The sequence below is a fragment of the Triturus cristatus genome, chromosome 7, assembly GCF_964204655.1.
Source record: "Triturus cristatus chromosome 7, aTriCri1.1, whole genome shotgun sequence".
Lineage (NCBI taxonomy): Eukaryota > Metazoa > Chordata > Amphibia > Caudata > Salamandridae > Triturus > Triturus cristatus.
The window spans coordinates 256,244,424-256,262,462 of record NC_140590.1 but is presented as its reverse complement, the minus strand read 5'-3'; positions in this window follow the sequence as shown (position 1 = coordinate 256,262,462).

Sequence of the window (18,039 nt, the reverse complement as noted above, 5' to 3'; positions counted from 1 at the left end):
TAACAATGTTTTGTGCGAAATAATGATATAGCTTTTGATGTGAAGTGTTATTTTGTACATTTATAATTTGTTCTCGTTAATGGTTCAACATTGCCATGTCTCCACGCTGTTGGTCAACGGCAGTCACATGTGCCCCTTTCCCCATGAACACATCTCCTCCGGAAAGCAGCATAGTTGTTGAAAGCCAACCCCAATTAAATCATCGTTCGTTTAAATACATTTAAAGATGACGGGTATATAGTGCATTCATTTAGACACGGACTCGACCATTAAAAAAAACAAGCATTGGCATAGCCAATAGGTCTCGCTTTTGGGATTTTATATAAGTGTTTAGCCATGCAACAGTGGATTTTGTTGCACCAAGGATATTGTGCTGCATAACTAAATACTTATAAGGTCTCAAAAGCGAGACCTATTGGCTATGCCAATGCTTGTTCCATGTGTGCTGCACAAGGCAACACGCATGGAAAAAGCAAAAACAAGGAGAAATAATGCATTTCTCCTTGTTTCACCAAGTTAAGACCAGGTTTTCCCAGGTCTTAATTTTGGCATTGCCTCCTATGTATGCTGCCCTTGTACATAGGGGGCAGCGTCAAAATCATTGGGTATTGCGGTGGAACGCCCACCACAAAACCCACTGCCCACCCCGTTCACGCTAACCATAGCGTGAAAAGGCAACTTATTTACAAGGCAGCATTAAGCCACATTAAGTGGCTTAACGCTGCCTTGTAAATAAGGTTAAGCCCCTATTGCCACCACAACGTCGGAAAAAGTGACGTTGTGGTGGCGATAGGAGCTTGTACATATGCCCCCAGGTTCCTGTGTGACTCACTGTAAGTATATTTTATTTTAATCACTTCACTTCAAACTTATTTCCTTTTGTCTCCCTTCCTAAGGATGTAAAACATAGCATGTGTGTTTATCTTTAAAAAATGCACGTCAACTCTAATCTGTCATTCGTTTCCCTACAGCGCGTATGAGCAGCTGTAGCCGGGCCTCAGACGGCAGGAGAAATGCGTTAGCTGCCACACCCGACCCGCTAGGAGTATCTCAGCAACGCGGCCTGATTGAATCTCCGTGCTGACGCACATTGCTAAGGAGCAGCGTGCGCGACTTAGCAGGGCAGCTGAAAGAAGGTTCGTATTTATTTTCAAGTTTGTCGCGGTGTATGGCATTCTGTTGCTACATTGTAATTAATAAATTACCCTAACTTAGAGGCAATGGACAGGGAGTTAATGTGAGCAGTGCAGCACCAAAATATATTTTTAAAAAACTTAGAATTTGTGGTTTACAGTTTTTTAAGCAGGTCCTTGTAGTGCTCTTCCCTCAACTTGTAAACAGAGTATTTCCAGAGGTGGAGGTTACCTCATCAATATCTGCCCAGAGTTCCTCGTCGCCAAAAATTGTAATAATCAGGCACAATCCTTGTATATTTATCTCTTTGCTTTATTAACTTTACTCGAACAGTAACCTCAAGCAGATTCCAGTACAATGACCATTTGTCTGGAATCTTCCCATCAACTTATTCCAACAACATCATCCCTTACAACACTGTATGTTCTACATTCTGAAATGTCTCCACAATAATACTAACTGAAGGAGGCTGTGGATCCCGCTAAAATGCACCCACCATCCTTTCCACATAGAAAGGAGAAATGTTACTACTTAAAGAGTCAAATTTTTAAGAATTCCAGTCCCAAGTATCGTCGGATGCCACTCATTCTGGAAAGGGGTCAGCGCCCCCACAATCAAGGTGTCAGTTCTGGATGACTTAGCTAAACATGAAACAGAGTCTTGGCTGCTCTAGTCACTCAGTTTTGGTCCGTGCTACCAAGAAAGTCACCAGCGGGGCCTAGCCCCGCAGCAGGTTGCAACATGTCCGCTAGCTGGTGTCATCCTGCTACTTGTCCAGTGTTACAGCTTCAGAGCGCTGTGGTTTGTGGAGGGTTCGGTGTCCGTCCCTTCCGACTCTCTAGCCAGTCCCAAACCTCTTCTGGCGTGGTGAAGTACCAGGTTTAACTCTTACCATCCACTACCGCTCGCTGTCTCGCCGGGAATATAATGGAGTATTTCAGGTTGCATTCCCTCAATGCCTTCTTAACTTCAAGGAAGGATTGAAACAGTTTCTGCACTTGGAGAGTCTGGGAAGAAGGCAACAGTAGCATTGTCCCATTGGACTGGTGGTGCATTGTGAGCGGTCTGCAAGATGACGTCTCGAACACGATAGTTGAAGATGCGTGCAATTATAGGTCGTGGTGGTGCCCCGGTCCTGGTGGAGTGCCAAGAACTCCGTGGGCACACTCAACTGAGAAGTTCTTTGAGAGGCCACGTGGCTGCATCTGTTTGAGTATGAGATTTTCCATGAACAGGTCAACCGTTGGACCTTCTGAACCTTCATGGACTCCTATTATGCGGACATTGTTTCTTCTGGAATGCCTCTCAAAATCGTCCAACTTGGTCCAGGACGTTAGTTGTAGCACTCAACTCCCTAACTTGTGACTTTAGGGCCTTGATGTATGCCTGTAGGGTGGTAATTGAGTCTTCTGCCTCCTTGACAGGGCTCCCTAGATTTTGGAGATCCTCATGCATCAGGGTAACCTCACAGGAGACCGAATCTATTTTGTCTTCAAAGGCCAGGCAGATTCCTTGTATTTCTCCCCTGATAAACATAAGGGTGGGTGCCTCCTCTGTCGGGGGGTGGGTGTTCTGGGTCACGTGAGTTTGCTGTCCCTCCACCATGGGTGCATTGTTGGAGTCTCTCGGCTGAGTATATTTGTCCATTTTAGTCTGATGGACAATGCAAATTCCCTTGTTGCCAGTCATCGCTAGCGGGTCTCTCTGAGCTCCCCCTTGCCACTTTTGTCAGCATTATATTTAGCGCGGATGAAGTACTCGCCAGCGCCTGCCAGGGAGCAAGAGAGACTCCCCCGCGGCCTGTCAGTTTCCTGTTTCCTTCCCCTGGTTGAAGATAGAACTCCTGCAGTGCAGACAGTTTAGTCGAGGAAGCGCCTCTCGTTACCTGCAAAAGAATCAATGACGACTCCGACTCCATAATCCATTCAGAAGTGTGCACCAAAAGGTATTGGGCTCGATTCACAAAGGTAAACTGAGACGAAAATCTAACTTTACGACTTTCGGTATTCACAAAGGGCATTTACGAGTAGTAAAGTAAGACTTTTTTTCTCAGTTTAACTTAAGTTTTGGCCTTAAGTCTAACTGAGTGCAAACTTAAGTTAAACTGAGACGAAAGTCTAACTTTACTACTCGTAAATGCCCCTTGTGCATACTAAAAGTCACAAAGTTAGACTTATGTCTCAGTTTAACTTACGTTTTGGTCTTAAGTCTAACTGAGACCAAAACTTAAGTTAAACTGAGACAAAAGTCTAACTTTACTAATCATAAATGCCCTTTGTGAATACAGAAAAAGTAATGTTAGACTTTTGTCTCAGTTTAACTTTGTGAATCAGGCCCAAAATCGCTAGGTGAATGAGTTGGATGCAAGGGGAACCATCCTGCTGGTGAAGGTCAGTAAGCAGGCAGTTGATGTCCCTGCCATCCCGGGATGCCCCTGTGGCAAAAGAGTTGAGAATCCAAGGTTTCAGGTGACACTAATCAAATGCAGGCAACCAGCTGCATAGCTATTATGGTGGAGCATGACTTAGTCGCGGCTTGTAGTGGGAGTGCTGCGGGGCATTGTGGCAGGGCGGGGGAGGGCCAGAGGGGGGGTAGTAAACTCCGACATGCGGCCGACTGGAAGTAAATAAATAAATGAAATGAGTTACATTGCGCACGCTGCAACACAAAATGCACCGCCGGCAGGTGCTGTCACCAGGTCTCTTGGAGGCACAACTGCCCGCATGGAGGGGCATCCCCAGCTGTGAGCAATCCAGCGATGTGCGTGGCCTGCGCCAGCACTCCCCCACCGTCAGTGCACTCAAAGCCGTGGCTCCCTTGGCGACAAGGCCGCACCACATTCCATGCTAAAGGGCCGGTGCTGGCCATCAATATTTCACTCTGGCAGCCTTGCCACTAAAACTGGGACTCTGCCATTGAGTTATTTAGTCGTGGTGGGCGAATATAATGACAGGTGTTAGGGGATTAGTGTGGTGAGTGACAGGAGCCACTTCACAAAGCGGCCATCTTGCCCGGCGGTCGGTTGCAGCCCCTGTTTTCTAACAATTCTTGCACTTAGAATCTTATGTACTTCATAATTCAGCATTTACCTGATTTGAAACAGGATTTGGAGCAATATGTGGAATGCTGCATGAATGTTCATGGACTGGAGTACGTTGAACCATGCTGTAACTGGATTCACAATTTGACCAGTAGAAAATAGACCAATGAATTTTGGTTGAAACTCAGAAAAGTGTAGAATTTCTGTGCGACTAGATATACTTTGTCACCCATCATGTGCCATGGGCCCTTTTATGATTGACATGTAGCTTATTCTTATCTCTGCTTTTTTCTAAGGCTTTTAGTGCTGACATTTGAATATTCTTCAGCTCAGTTCCGGTACTAAAGAAATCGAATTGTATGATGTGAGAAGTTGGCCTGGTATATGCTGTTCACTAGTTAAAGTGGACACCTTGCACCAGTACAATTCGACTCTTATGGTAGTAGGTTTTAAAGAAAGCTTTCCTAGTGGTAGCTATGGAGAGCAGCCTTCAGGCTAAGTCTTTAGAGGAATGTAAAGCAGCTTGTTTTACCTTATAATCTCTTGAATTACTAAATGAAAGAACACCACTCAGATATATATATAAAATATATATGTATTTATTACTAGACACTCTCTACTAATATCTTTATGAGATTAGAAGTCAAGGACATATGCACAAATCAACATTTCACAACAAGTTAAGCACAAATATGGCTGGGGCCCTAGGGGCGTACCAGACCATATACTAAAAAAGAGACTTAAGAAGAATGACTTGAGAAGGGACAAGGCCTAGGGCCTTCAGAAGCACTGGGGCCTCACTAATCCACCCAAGGCAGGTAAGTAAAGGACCCACGGGTGACGCATGCAGTGTGAGAACACAGCCGCGGATCCCAATTGACTTCAATGGAGCAAGTCGCGATTGGAAATTTAGAGTTTAAGGATACTTCTGGAGAGTCTACAAGCAAGTCACTTACAGGGTAAGGAGTTCTAGAGCCAACACCCACAGGAGCACCGAAGTGCAGGAGTTACGTCACCCAGGGAAGCTGGGTGCATAGGTGTCTTTTGGTGTCGAGTCGCAGCGTCATTTTCAATGGGAGCCAAAGAAGACTTGCTGCTTGTGAAGACGGGAGAATTGTCCGGTGGAATCCATACCTGGATTCAGAAGAAGGAAGACCTGAAAGCAGAGGGGACAGTGTTCAAAGTCACTTGGCAGTGACCCGATACCGGCGGCGAGGGTAGGTGAGCCTGCAGACAATCTCTGGATTTCCGGACACTAACTGTTGGTGTCCCTTTTATTCTGCCGGAAATTGATGAGGCCATACTATTTAGGCCCGTAGATTCCGTGACATCAGTGGGACATTGCCCACTGTATTACGATGTGGGAGGTAGGTTTTCCCCTCTCATTTTGTGTAGATAGCATTTGATACCCTGGTTCTGATGAATTGCCCATGATCTTACTGACAACAGAGGCAAGAAACATGTCGACCGAATGAAAGTAGGACGTAGGCATCTAGGCACTTAACCCCTAGCTTTACGCCACTCTATTGACTTTTAATCAGGCAATTTACCTACCAGAATAAATACAATTCAAGAAATAATTTACCTGTTTTAACTCACTTACACTATATTTACAGTACTGGGCCCCTCACCCCCACTGCACCAAACGGCAGGGACAAAAGATCTCCGACAAAGAGCCCCATTTATGGGAGCCCATCAGGCATTGCAGCGCCAGCCTGACGGGGAGCAAGCCCAGATGATGAAGCATGACACCTAGCTTGCTGGGTGTGTGAGGGCTCCAGTTCTGAAGAGATGTCTCCCCCTCTCACTTTGAATAATAGGATTCACTTATTGAACCTACATATCGAACCTAGTACTGGCTGACCTTATATGTCTCCTCACCCTTAGGAACTACATACCCATCTTTATACACATTGCCCTGGGCACTTATGCAGGACCTGAAAAAAAGCCCTATTGTCCCTCCTCTTGTTGTTACATAGGTAAGTAAAGGACCCACGGGAGACGCATGCAGTGTGAGAACACAGCCGCTGATCCCAATTGACTTCAATGGAGCAAGTCGCGATTGGAAATTTAGAGTTTAAGGATACTTCGGGAGAGTCTACAAGCAAGTCACTTACAGGGTAAGTAGTTCTAGAGCCAACATCCACAGGAGCACCGAAGTACTGGGGTTACCTCACCCAGGGAAGCCGGGTGCATAGGTGTCTTTTGGTGTCGGGTCACGGCGTCGTTTTCAATGGGAGCCAAAGAAGACTTGCTGCTTGTGAAGACGGGAGAAGTGTCCGGTGAAATCCAAGCCTGGATTCAGAAGAAGGAAGACCTGAAAGCAGAGGGGACAGTGTTCAAAGTCACTTGGCAGTGACCCGGGGCAAGGAAGATGGGTGCCCACAGTCGTCGGGTGATTTCAGGTGATCCACGAGTGTCTTGGCTCTTCAGCCACAAGGTCCAGGAGGTGTCAATGACAACCAGGAGCTGGATTCGGCGTCTTCCACGAAGTCTGCAGCTTACTGCGGTGTCGACGACCAGATTGGAGCCAACAAGCCATGGCAACAGCAAGTCTCGTGGAAAGTGTAAAAAGTCAGCGGTGCAGACCAGCAAGGTCTGAAGGACTCACCCAGTGAGGGTAAGTCAGGGCAGGCCTGGGGCAACCAGGGGAGCCCTTTTGATTTGTAGAAAAGTCTTCTGGGGAACCACAAGCCAACCGGCAAGGGATCGCAAAGACACCTCGGGAGGATTCACTCAACAGGGGCCCACGGTCACTCGGGATGGGGTAGGCCTCTGATCTTCAGTGGAAATCCTGCTGGAGGCTTGGACCACACGTGGTCCAATGCACAAGTTCGTAGAACGTCGGGAAGGGGTTGCACTCGAAAATAGTGCACGGTACCCAGGGATTGCGGTTCCTCGTCACTCGTGGGGTCCACTTGCCTCAGCGACACTGGGGACTCACGATGGCCTTGGAGAAGTCAGGAAATCCTCTTCCTAGGATGCAGGGACTTCGAACTCCGGCGGGAGCGGGAAAGTTTGCGACCGTTGATTGCAAAGTTTGGTGCCTGCCAAGCAGGGGAGTCACTCCTTGACTCCAAGGGAGATTCTTCAGTCTTCCAGAGGTAGTGGAATGTCAAAGGTCCAGGATTCTTCTTCAGAGCGTCGTCCAGGGATATCTAGTTTGCAATGGAAAGGGTTCCCTAACTTATACTAGAAGGAAGGGAGGGACTAGCTCTATGACCCCACCTATGGGAGGGTCAGGGAAGGGGGTGGCTACACCCACTTCCCTTTGTCCAGTTTCGCGGAAGAGCAGCAGCAGCCCCTGAACCGGTTTGAGCTGGCATATACACAGACGAGCCTACTGCTCCCCCAGTGCAGGACTTCAAAGCACTCTAGGAGTGCACCCACCCAGCCCCAATACACTAAACCCTATCTGGGAGGTGACCACACCTCCCTGTGACAGGATGCCTATTGTTGGGCCTCCTCCACTGTGAGTTTCGGTCATCAGCAGGAGGGCAGCCCAGTGTCTGTGACTGGTGGCATCCATTTTGTGATGCCAGGGCTCTTCAGGATTCTACCGTGTTTCCACAGTGGGTACATGTCTATCCCTCTATAAGGGTGGGATCATACTCCCACACCAGTTACTGGTGTGGGGGTATGATTCCAAAGCGTTTGACTCCAAACACGACATGTTTTGATGCAGCCATCCCACAGTTAGCATTTACCGCGAGGTTATAATGCACTTAAGAGTATATGGTTTGACCGCATTCACAAACAGCCCCAGGGAATAGACTCTGAGAGCTGCAGAGGGGCCCTGCTCAGGCAGAGGCACCCCCTCACATGGAAACCAAGCAACCAGCCCTCAGGATTGACAGGGCCTGCCTTAGGGGTGACTGATAGGTTTAAATGTGTGTGCAGGGAGAGATATAGTAAACCTATATCTCAGTGAGGAGTGCTAACACTACCTCACCCAGGCTGCAGTAGCAGGCCTGTGGTGTCAGATTTCGTCTGCTTTCCAGGGGTGGCATAATACATGCTTCAGCCCCTGGTAGGCCTGTGAAGTACCTATGCCCTTGGTACCTAAGGTGCCATATACTAGGGGCTCATAAGGTACCACAGTATCCAATCACTAGTGCATCTAATATGCACTCCAAGTTGTTTATAGAGAACAGAGAGGCTGGGGCCCTGATTAGCCAGAAACCAGTGTAAACATCAGAAAGAAAGTGGGGGCAACATAAGGTGCAGATCCTACTCTCCTACATACGAGGACAAATCTCATGATAATATAGTAGAGAAGACTCCATAAATACAAGAAAAAAGTGACTTCTGAGTAGCTGAATGTTCAGTATCGCTGTATGTTAATTCTTCTAACTACAATGTCTTCCTCTAATTCTCCTCTCGTTGCAGATATTTTTGATACACTGATGCAATCATTCAGTTTGCCCGCCAAAAATGATACCTGGTAGACAGATGGACTTCTATATGTAAATTCATTACATAAAGCAGACGAAAACCTTGAGGTGAATTTAGACGCCCTATCAATAATTAAGATGTGTGAAATGCCAAGTAGTCAAATGTAGCGTACAAGGATTTGTGCTAACTCTTTTGAAGAGGACAACCCCAGTAATGAGATAAAATAACCCAGTTAAAAATTGACCTTTAAGTGATGATAGGAGGAGACAGTGAACACCAGTTACAATTTACAATTATATTCTATGATTCTATACAGGGTAAGCTTGTACAGCGTTTTCATTATGTAAAGGTAGTCTTGCATTGATCTGGGTAATTGGGCTTTCAGTAGCTTGCATAATAATCTATTTTTCGTATACTGACTGCGTAGCTTTATTTCCCAAGCGACGCAGGGCCCAATTTACAAACTGCGTTTTGTAATGCTTAAAGTAGTACAACAGTGATACTGCTTACTTATTACAAAATGCAGTTCACAAACCTGTGGGTGGCAATCTCTATCTCGAACCCTTCTATCTTTTCTATGGGGAGATCTCCACACATGTAAGTTTACTACTTGGTCGTAGATGTGGGAGAGACCGGGAAATTGGCTGGAAAACGGGAACAACTTCCTACAAAATAGGAGGGATTTAGGGAGAGGTGAGAAGGTATGTATGGAGGGACATGCTAACACAAACACCCATCCACAAAAAAGGAAGCTTTATTTTCAGTGGCTACACCAAAAGAATGAAGCCCTCTCTCTTATCTCTAATTGGCTGTTGCTAACCAATCAGCGTGAAGGGGTGTTTCACAACATTGAAAGTGTGTTGGTATACCTGAGGGATGAGGAATGAGAAGGGCTTATGGATGGTGGATGATAAGCAGGGATGAAGGAAGAGAAGCAGGGATGACGGATGTGAAGTAGGGATGAGAAGCAGGGATGAGAAGCAGGGATGATGGATGAAAAGTAGGGTTGAAAAGTAGGGATCATGGATGAGAAGTAGAGATGATGGATGAGAAGTAAGGTTGAAAAGTAGGGATGATGGATGAGAAGTAGGGATGATGGATGAAAAGTAGGGTTGAATTGTAGGGATGATGGATGAGAAGTAGGGTTGAAAAGTAGGGATTATTGATGAGAAGTAGGGTTGAAAATAGGGATGATGGATGAGAAGTAGGGATGATGGATGAGAAGTAGGGATGATGGCTGAGGAATAAGGATGTCCTAAAATGGATTATTGAAATTTCTTGACAATTGTTTGTGTATTCAAGTATTTGTGCCAATTCTCCATCGATAAATTCCTTGCCAATTTTACCCTTCCATCTCGTCTTTAGTACATATACATCTGAGTAGGACACTGAGGTAATCTCAGAGCGTACCTTAGTCACTGCGTTGTGAGCCAGCCCACAGGTTAAGAGTCTGGTAGTTAGTAGCACAGACCGAGCTGCTTTGGTGTCTTCTTCACCCCATGTCAAGCAAGTCATTCATGTGAAAGCATTGAAGGCCTGTAATATAGATTGTGGGTCCATTGTTGACATCTGCTAAGTTAGCATGAGCTTCGCTGCTATGAGACTGCTTTTGCGCACGACACTGCATGCATAGATTTCGCAAGACTCTGTTTGTGCCCTTTTCACATGAGAACTGTCTGCTTTTCGCATTCTCTGCAGTGCTCTGAGGTTTAGTCTGCACATGATGTACAAGGTCGATCAACAATGCTCCTTGTTATTCTGTTGTGGTCAGTCCCTCGCACCTAGATATAACATGACACACAGCTGCACTACTGGAAATCATATGCTTTAGTATTGCAAGTGAAGCATGTGGTTGACACACTTGGAGAGACACCTTTCCAGAGAGAAGAGCTGTGCTTGTCCTGAGATGTCAACCTTTCATCTAGACCTTGATGTTTGGGGTCTGCTGACAAAGCCCAGAGGTCTTCTTTTTTTATAATAAACTATTTCTTACCATGGGGAGGGTGGTTAGGTATTGTAGCCCTTTTCCACTGTCTTTATAAAATGATATCCCCGTTTGTATTCTATGGAATTGTGACAATGCTGACTACATTGTGTTTATGCATTTTGCTGCTAGTAATGTAACGTGTAGTGTACCATAGAGCGCGTTAGTTAAAATAAACATTTTAAACTATACCACAACTCTGATTACTCGCATTGGGGATAGGTATGAGTGAGTGAGCAAAAGAGTTATCTGGCTCCCGCGATTCCTGAGAGAGTTGGGAGTGTCGTGTTCTGGGTTGTCTAATCATTGGTAGCTTCGCTGTTAGTCGGAGAACGAATTAGACACTATAGCTAGTCGGTTTGGGATTTTGGGTACTAATGCGGTAGGTTGCTTCACCCCTATTCACTGAGGTCCTGTCTTCCTGCGCATAGTTCTGTATGTGTGCAGAATCACTGCAACATGGCGCCGCCAATGTTTGGGCTGGTCCTTATCTGCGAGACGCTTGAGTAGTGCTTGTGCTTGTCCACAGTACCCTCACTTCTGTTTCCGGGGACAGCTGTGACGGTGAAACCGCCTATATTGATGTTTTTATAGGTTATTTCAAGCTTGAAGTTTTAAATAAAAGATTTCTCTCTTTATTCTTTACCCATTGTTGCACTGCAGCTTATTGAGTTGTTCTTCTTTGCTTTTCGTGATGGCGGTTAACATCTCGCCACCTAGTCGCGCACCGCTCAGGGCTCATTTGACTCTATATGGGGTCCCTGATGTGGGTGTTTTGTAGTAGAAGCAGATCCAGCATACCGCTTCAAAGTGTTTTACTCTTTGGTCACCTTTCTGGCCGTGGACGGAGCAGATAATCTGTTTCATGAATACACTGCCACGGCTGTTCCTAATGCGTATCAGCCCTATCGGACTCTAGAGGTTCCGCTCACAGGTTGGCAACACCGAATTTGGTTTGATGGCACACTTTTTCACCCACTCACGCTTGTCTGTTTAGGCCCTTGGTGGGGCCACATGGCCTGTTTTGGCTGGGTAGACCCCTCACCCGCGTGGGCTTACATCAGTTACACTGACAGAACTTTTGTGTTACATACTTCTTTAATACGCGTGCATAGAGCTGTTATTCAGTTCATGTCATGCAACTACCAGGTGGGACCGCCTGGCATTGCTGTGCAAGCGCCCACAGAATAAGGATGATTTACCTTATTGGCTTGCTAAGAAATTTGGACAGCTTGAAGCTGTTTTTCCCCATACAAATCCTGTAGAGAAACACAGGATATTTATGATAAGTTTGCTTAAAGACTTACTTCCTGAGGTGGCTGATTGTAAGACCTGGGGCAGGGTTTTTGCAGCTGTATATTCAAAGTGTTTCGGCTCTCCCTCTATGACTGTACTCCCATCCGTGATTAAACGTGTTCAAGATGAACACGGTGCTGAAGCGGCTGTAGAGCTGGGGATGAGACTGGTGGGGGTGTTCGATGTGGTTGATGATCTGATCCTTGCCAATGTCAAGGGCGATGCAGTAAGCTTTCAAGTCGCTAACGGCTTAGAGGTTGTGCCTAATGCAGACAAACCACGCGTATTACCAAAGATTATCGCAAAGGCTTATAAGACCATAGGCCGCAATAGTTTGGGGGTTAAGCCTTTTACTCAAACGCAAACACAATCTCAAACACAACAGAAAGCTCAGTCTGATAAAGACGGGCGTCCAGTCTTTCCTAAAAAGAACTGGAAAAATAAAAAACAGGGGCAGCAACAGCAGAAGCAGGGTTCGCGTGCTAGTTCACCGCCACCTCTGAGCGCACTTATGACTTGCGCGACCGCGTGAAAATTAAGACTCCTGATAGATTTCAAGTCCCTTATCAGCGTTCTCCTCGTTCTTCACAGGACCCATCTGGCTTTCAAGTTGGTGGTGGGGATCGCCAGGATCGTGGCAAAAGTCATCCTGCGCCACAGGGACGTGATCAGCCTCGTCAGCTTGACGGCAAGGGGAAACAAGAGGAGCTATCATGGTTCCATGCCCCGTTTCAGAAGAAAAAGGTTGCCGTTTTGACAGTGAGATATGTCTCAGACAGTGAGAACTCGACTGCTGGATTGGACTTGGGCGGTGACTCTGCTCGACAACGCAGCTGAAGTTACCATAGTGCGGGAGGTACTGCGTCCTTGTCTGGAGGCAACAGCAACTGAAACATTCATTACAGTAGAGACAGCTAACATCCGGGTTGCCCCCCGGATAGGCTGTATAACATAGTTTTTCAAATTGAAGGTGACATTGAGCGTGTAATCACAGGGATTTTTTGGGAGAATCTGACCACTTCCTATGACATTTTGTTAGCAGAGGCAGATTGGCTCCCACCTTTTGTACTGGCCGCATCAAGTGGGGAGGACGTGATACTTTCCAGCTTTTCGCTTTACGTCCCCAAGGAGCATCCAGAGGCTTTTTCAGCTGAGTGGGCTTTGGCCCTGGTGCCGGCAGTGTACTGTAATCAAGTGGGATGGGATAAAGATTCTCCACCACATGAGATTCCATTGCGGTCTATGCCTCAACCTCAACCCCAATATCCCATCCAGTGGGAAGCCAAAGGTCCTGTTTCTGATGTTCTAACTGAGTTGGAGTATCAAGGAGTGATTGAGACATGTGTGTCACCGATGCATAATCCTCTTTTTACTGTGTCTAAACTTGATGGGTCTTATCGCATAGTTTAAGATTACCGGCATTTAAACTCCCATTGGTGTACTTTTGTGGTACAGAATACCCATAGCTCTGCTCTTATGGACAGTATTGTTCGTAAAAATCTAAAACAACACTTGACATCTCCAATGACTTTTACAGTCATAACCTGTCCCCTGAATGCAGTCAATGGATCGTATTCACGGCTGGTGGAAAACAGACCATAATCGGCATTCACCAATTGGGTATAAGAATAGCCCCGAGGTTTTTGCTACACGTGTTGTCTCTTGGTTAGACAGCATAGACCCAGATTTCATTTTGCTAAATCACACATCGCTTGGTATGCGGTGCTTTTTTTGGGCTATAAGCTCAATAATGAAGGTCAGGGCTTGGCACCCAACTTTATGGAGAAATGCGCATGCTTGCAATCTCCAAGTCCATGAAAAAAGTTCAGTCTTTGGTGGGATTTTTAAATTTCGGGAGGTCTTACATTCCAGAGTATGCCCAGCGTATCAAGCCTCTTTATGCTTTAATACAACCTACCTTTCAAAAGCCAGCTGGCTCCCGGACCATTCTGCTATTTTGCATTCTTTGCAATCTGATTTGCTTGAATCTAAGTACTTGTTCACACGTGATAACCACACAAACCTGGTGATACAAATCGTGCCAGGCACAGTGGGTTTTTACTTGACGTACAATGAAGGCGACACAGTACCTACTGCATACAAATCACATTTGTACACTTCAGCCGAAATGCGTTTTTCCACTGTTGAAAAGGTTTTGACAGCTGTGCAGATGGTGGTACTGAAGGAACTCGCACTGGCACAGGGGAAATGCATTTTGGTGGTTACATCTTTCCCTGCTTTGGAAGCAGTAACTAAGGCGAGTGTGCCTAACTCTAAAGCATTACATCCCTGTTGGATACAATGGGCTACTTCTTTGACATCTCCGGATGTCACGTTTATCTTTGACCCCTCTCTTCAGACACAGGAGTTCTTGCAGTATGAACACATTCATCCACCTCCTCTGTCTTTGCTTCCCTTAGAAGAGTACAAATGTATTATCTACACCGATGGTTCGGCGCAACCGGCCACTGGTTCTAAACATGCATATTCAGCAGCATGCGCTATTGTGACTGATACAATGGTGAATGGAGAATTCAAGTCTAATATAGTGCATACACAGTTGCTAGGAGACTGTACCGCCCAATTAGCCGAGCTGCACGCTCTGGTTCTTGCTCTTGAGTTTGCAGATCCGAGTGTTTCTACACTCATTGTGTGTGATTCCTATTACTGTGTCCAGTCTCTCAATGACAACTTATTCTTTTGGTCTCAAAATGATTATCGAGATTCTAAAGGCAGCCCAATTAAACATAAAACGCTTTGGGTTCGAGTGGCGGATCTTAACCAACATCTGCCACTCACAACATGTTATACATTTTCTTGGCCATCAGCGTGTGGGAGCACATGCTCTTGGGAATGGTTTGGCTGATGAAGCAGCCAAATCTGCAGTAGCCACGTGTTCCATAGCAGTTGTTACAAGGTCCATGCCCAAGATTGATAATTATATTGTGGCAGCAATAGCTGCAACTGCGGAGGGCTCTAATTATCCACAGGGTTTCCCTTCAAAGTATTCTTATCAGTTTACTCCTGAAGACGTTCCTTTAGCTAGAATATCTGACGTTGGAGATCGGTTGATTCCCAACGCGGACTGCAGACACACTTCAATCAAAACCGCACACGAAGGTATAGCTTCGTCCCATGCTTCAGTGTCTGCGACTGTTTCTATCTTGCAACAACGTTATTGTTGGCGTGGTTTATATAAATTGACCCGTAATTATGTACTTTCTTGTGACATCTGTCTACAAATCAAGCCTTCTACGGTAACACGTCCACCACAAACACAGCTTTGCATCGCAAATCGCCCTTTTGCTTGTGTATATCTTTATCACTGCGGTCCATTTTCTTCTGATACTACATATAAATAAATTTCGGTTGCATATGATTCGTGCACTCAATTCCTTTGGGTTTGGCCACAATGCAGTGATGATGCTCGAAATGTCATCAGGGATTTGCGTGTCTTTGTAGGGATTTTTGCCTGTGGCACCTTTCATTCTACCAAGGTCCAGCGTTCGCCTCTAATGCATACAAGGACGCGATGAAGTCTTTGGGGGTGCTGATGCAGTATCTCCATATAGGCCAGAAGGCAAATCATTTGTGGAGCGAATGAACCGTTACTTAAAGCAATCTTTGACAGCTAGAGTCTTAGCTACTGGCAGGGACTGGCTAGCCCATTTGTATGGAGTCCAACGTGCACTTAATAATCTCCCTAGAAGACCTCTGGGTGGGCGGACCCCATACGAGATGCTCTTTGGCATCAAAATGTTTGTGCCAGACCTTGATGGTCTAGACGTTGCGGCGGCGCCGCGACCTTTGACGTAGATAATCATTCTACTATGTTTCAGGACCTACAAGAGACCCGTGCCAGTCTTGCTACTGAACATTTGCCTTTGGCAACAGATGCTGCACTGCTGATTCCGGTGGCCGACTGGCTTCCGAATGTTGGTGATCTGGTCCGAGAGAAGTTGGAGAACAAAAAAGAATTTGGTCCATCTTATCGTGCACTGCTTCGAGTGCTTGGCTTAAAGGGTACTCGTACAGTCATTTTACCACCACTTCCTGGTCGCAAAGACAACTGCTACATCTCCATTGACAATGTCAAGCTACAACATCTGGACGATTCTCAATAATGTGATGCCTACTGTTTCTAGCCCCACAATTTCTAGGAATCCTGGGGTTGGCACAACTTTCAATTCACCAAACGACACTGTCATTGAGATGGACCCTGTTGTTGATCATTTGCCTGTTCCCCCAGCTTCCTCCTGCAAAGCAGAAGTTGAATACGCATATCCCACAAGTGAGTCTTTGCATAGATTGCCCGAGAGTAATTTACACCATGGCAGTTTTTCTTATGACTCGTCTTCTGTTAAAATCTGGTTTGCGATGTCAACATAACCGGCGCCACCTTGTCCCCTCTCAGGCCCGTACGCTCACTTAAGCAGTAGCCATTTTGAAAGCGCCATGGCCCCTCTGCCCCTCGCCGATCCCCAGCACGTTCCCTTGGCGCTGCGATCACCCCCCCGCTCTCTCGTGCATTGACCATACACCCCTCCCCAGCGCGACCCTACCTCGGAAGCGAAAATACCCCCCCCCGGGGCCAGCACCTCCCCGTCCTTTGATGATGAACCCCCTTCCTCTGCCCTGCCCCGCTCCCAAGCCACCACCTGGTCCTGCAGCTGCCATTTATTGGCCCCCTTCCTGTTAGCAGTTGCCCCGATTCAAAGGATCTCCGACTAATCAAAGGCCTCCCACCCCGTGCGATCCGATCAGATACCCCGTTCCGGGAATCGACAGAGTATCCTGCTGTGGAATAGCCATCACTTACTGTAAATATGTGTGGGAACGAGCTTGAAGTGGGGATTCCAAGGATGTCTTTCCGTACATCAAAGTCTCAACAAGAATGTGTCCCGTGTAATAAAGCAATAAACCTGTGTTTAAGAGGCCAGGCCTCAGAGATGTGGTTAGAGCACCTCGAGACAATACCTTGCTGTCCGATCTGACGTGTTCTGCTCCGACGGAATAAAACTTTGTTTCCTGCCTTCCAGTCTCCGGCGCCTGCCTCTTTTGTTGGTTAATCATCGAATGGTATAAGAGGCGATTACCGCCGGGCAATACTTGAAAGGTTATCGACTGAAACTGCTGCTACCATTTAACAATTGGCGTCCCAAACGTGAGGCCCATCAGCGACACGTGGATCCAATGGGAGAGGTCCCGACAACAGAGTGAACGACTGCAACGATCGGGAAGAGCTCCTGCCTGATAGACCCTCGTCTGGCAGCCGATCATCCGAACTTCACTGGTTCCAAGCAGACCTCTCTCGAGTGATCTACGGTCCTGACTGGGAACCATCAGGAGTGCCGCGGCAAATACGGAGAGTAGAGGACGATCGTGCGCTGGAGGCGGAAGACGAGAAACTGTCCATGCGGTCCGGGTAAGGTCGTGTAACACGACAAATTGCGAAACGATTGATTGATTGATTGAAAATACTAGTATTGCTTATTTGATTGTTCTTTTTGAGATATTCGCTGCCTTCAAACGGGGAAGAGTAGAAATAATCTCTCTCCCTTTGCAGATAGTGAAGGGTAGGTAACGCGGACTTTTGTCCCCCTTTGTAACCTGTCGTGCCTATTTTTCTCCCCACTGATTGATTGTTCGAACATTGATTGTTTTTGACGAATAGTGCTTTTTGAGACATTCTCTGTTTGCAAATAACGTAGAATAGAAATATTCTGTCTAGTCTTTGCAGATAGTGAAGGATAGGTAACGCGGACTTTTGTCCCCCGTTGTAACCCGTCGTGCCTATCTCTTTCTCACCATTTGATTGTTTGATTGTCCGAACACTGGTTGTTCGATATTGGTTCTTTGGAGGTATTCTCTGCTTACAAATAACGTGGAATAGAGATATTCTGTCTATTCTTTGCAAGCAGTGAAAAGATAGGTAGTGCAGACTTTTGTCCCCGTTGTAACCCGTCATGCCTATTTTCTCCCCACTGATTGGTAGTTGGTTCTGCCCGGACCGCTTATTAGAGATGAACCATCCGGCTCCACTGGAAGGCACCCCTAATAAGGACATGTTTACTAAATATGGACTAGTCGCTGTAGCTTATAGCAAACTATGGCATAAATATACAAAGAAGGACTCCGAAAGTCAGTGGCCACTGATGGGATCCTTTGATGACCATAAAATAGAAACGCT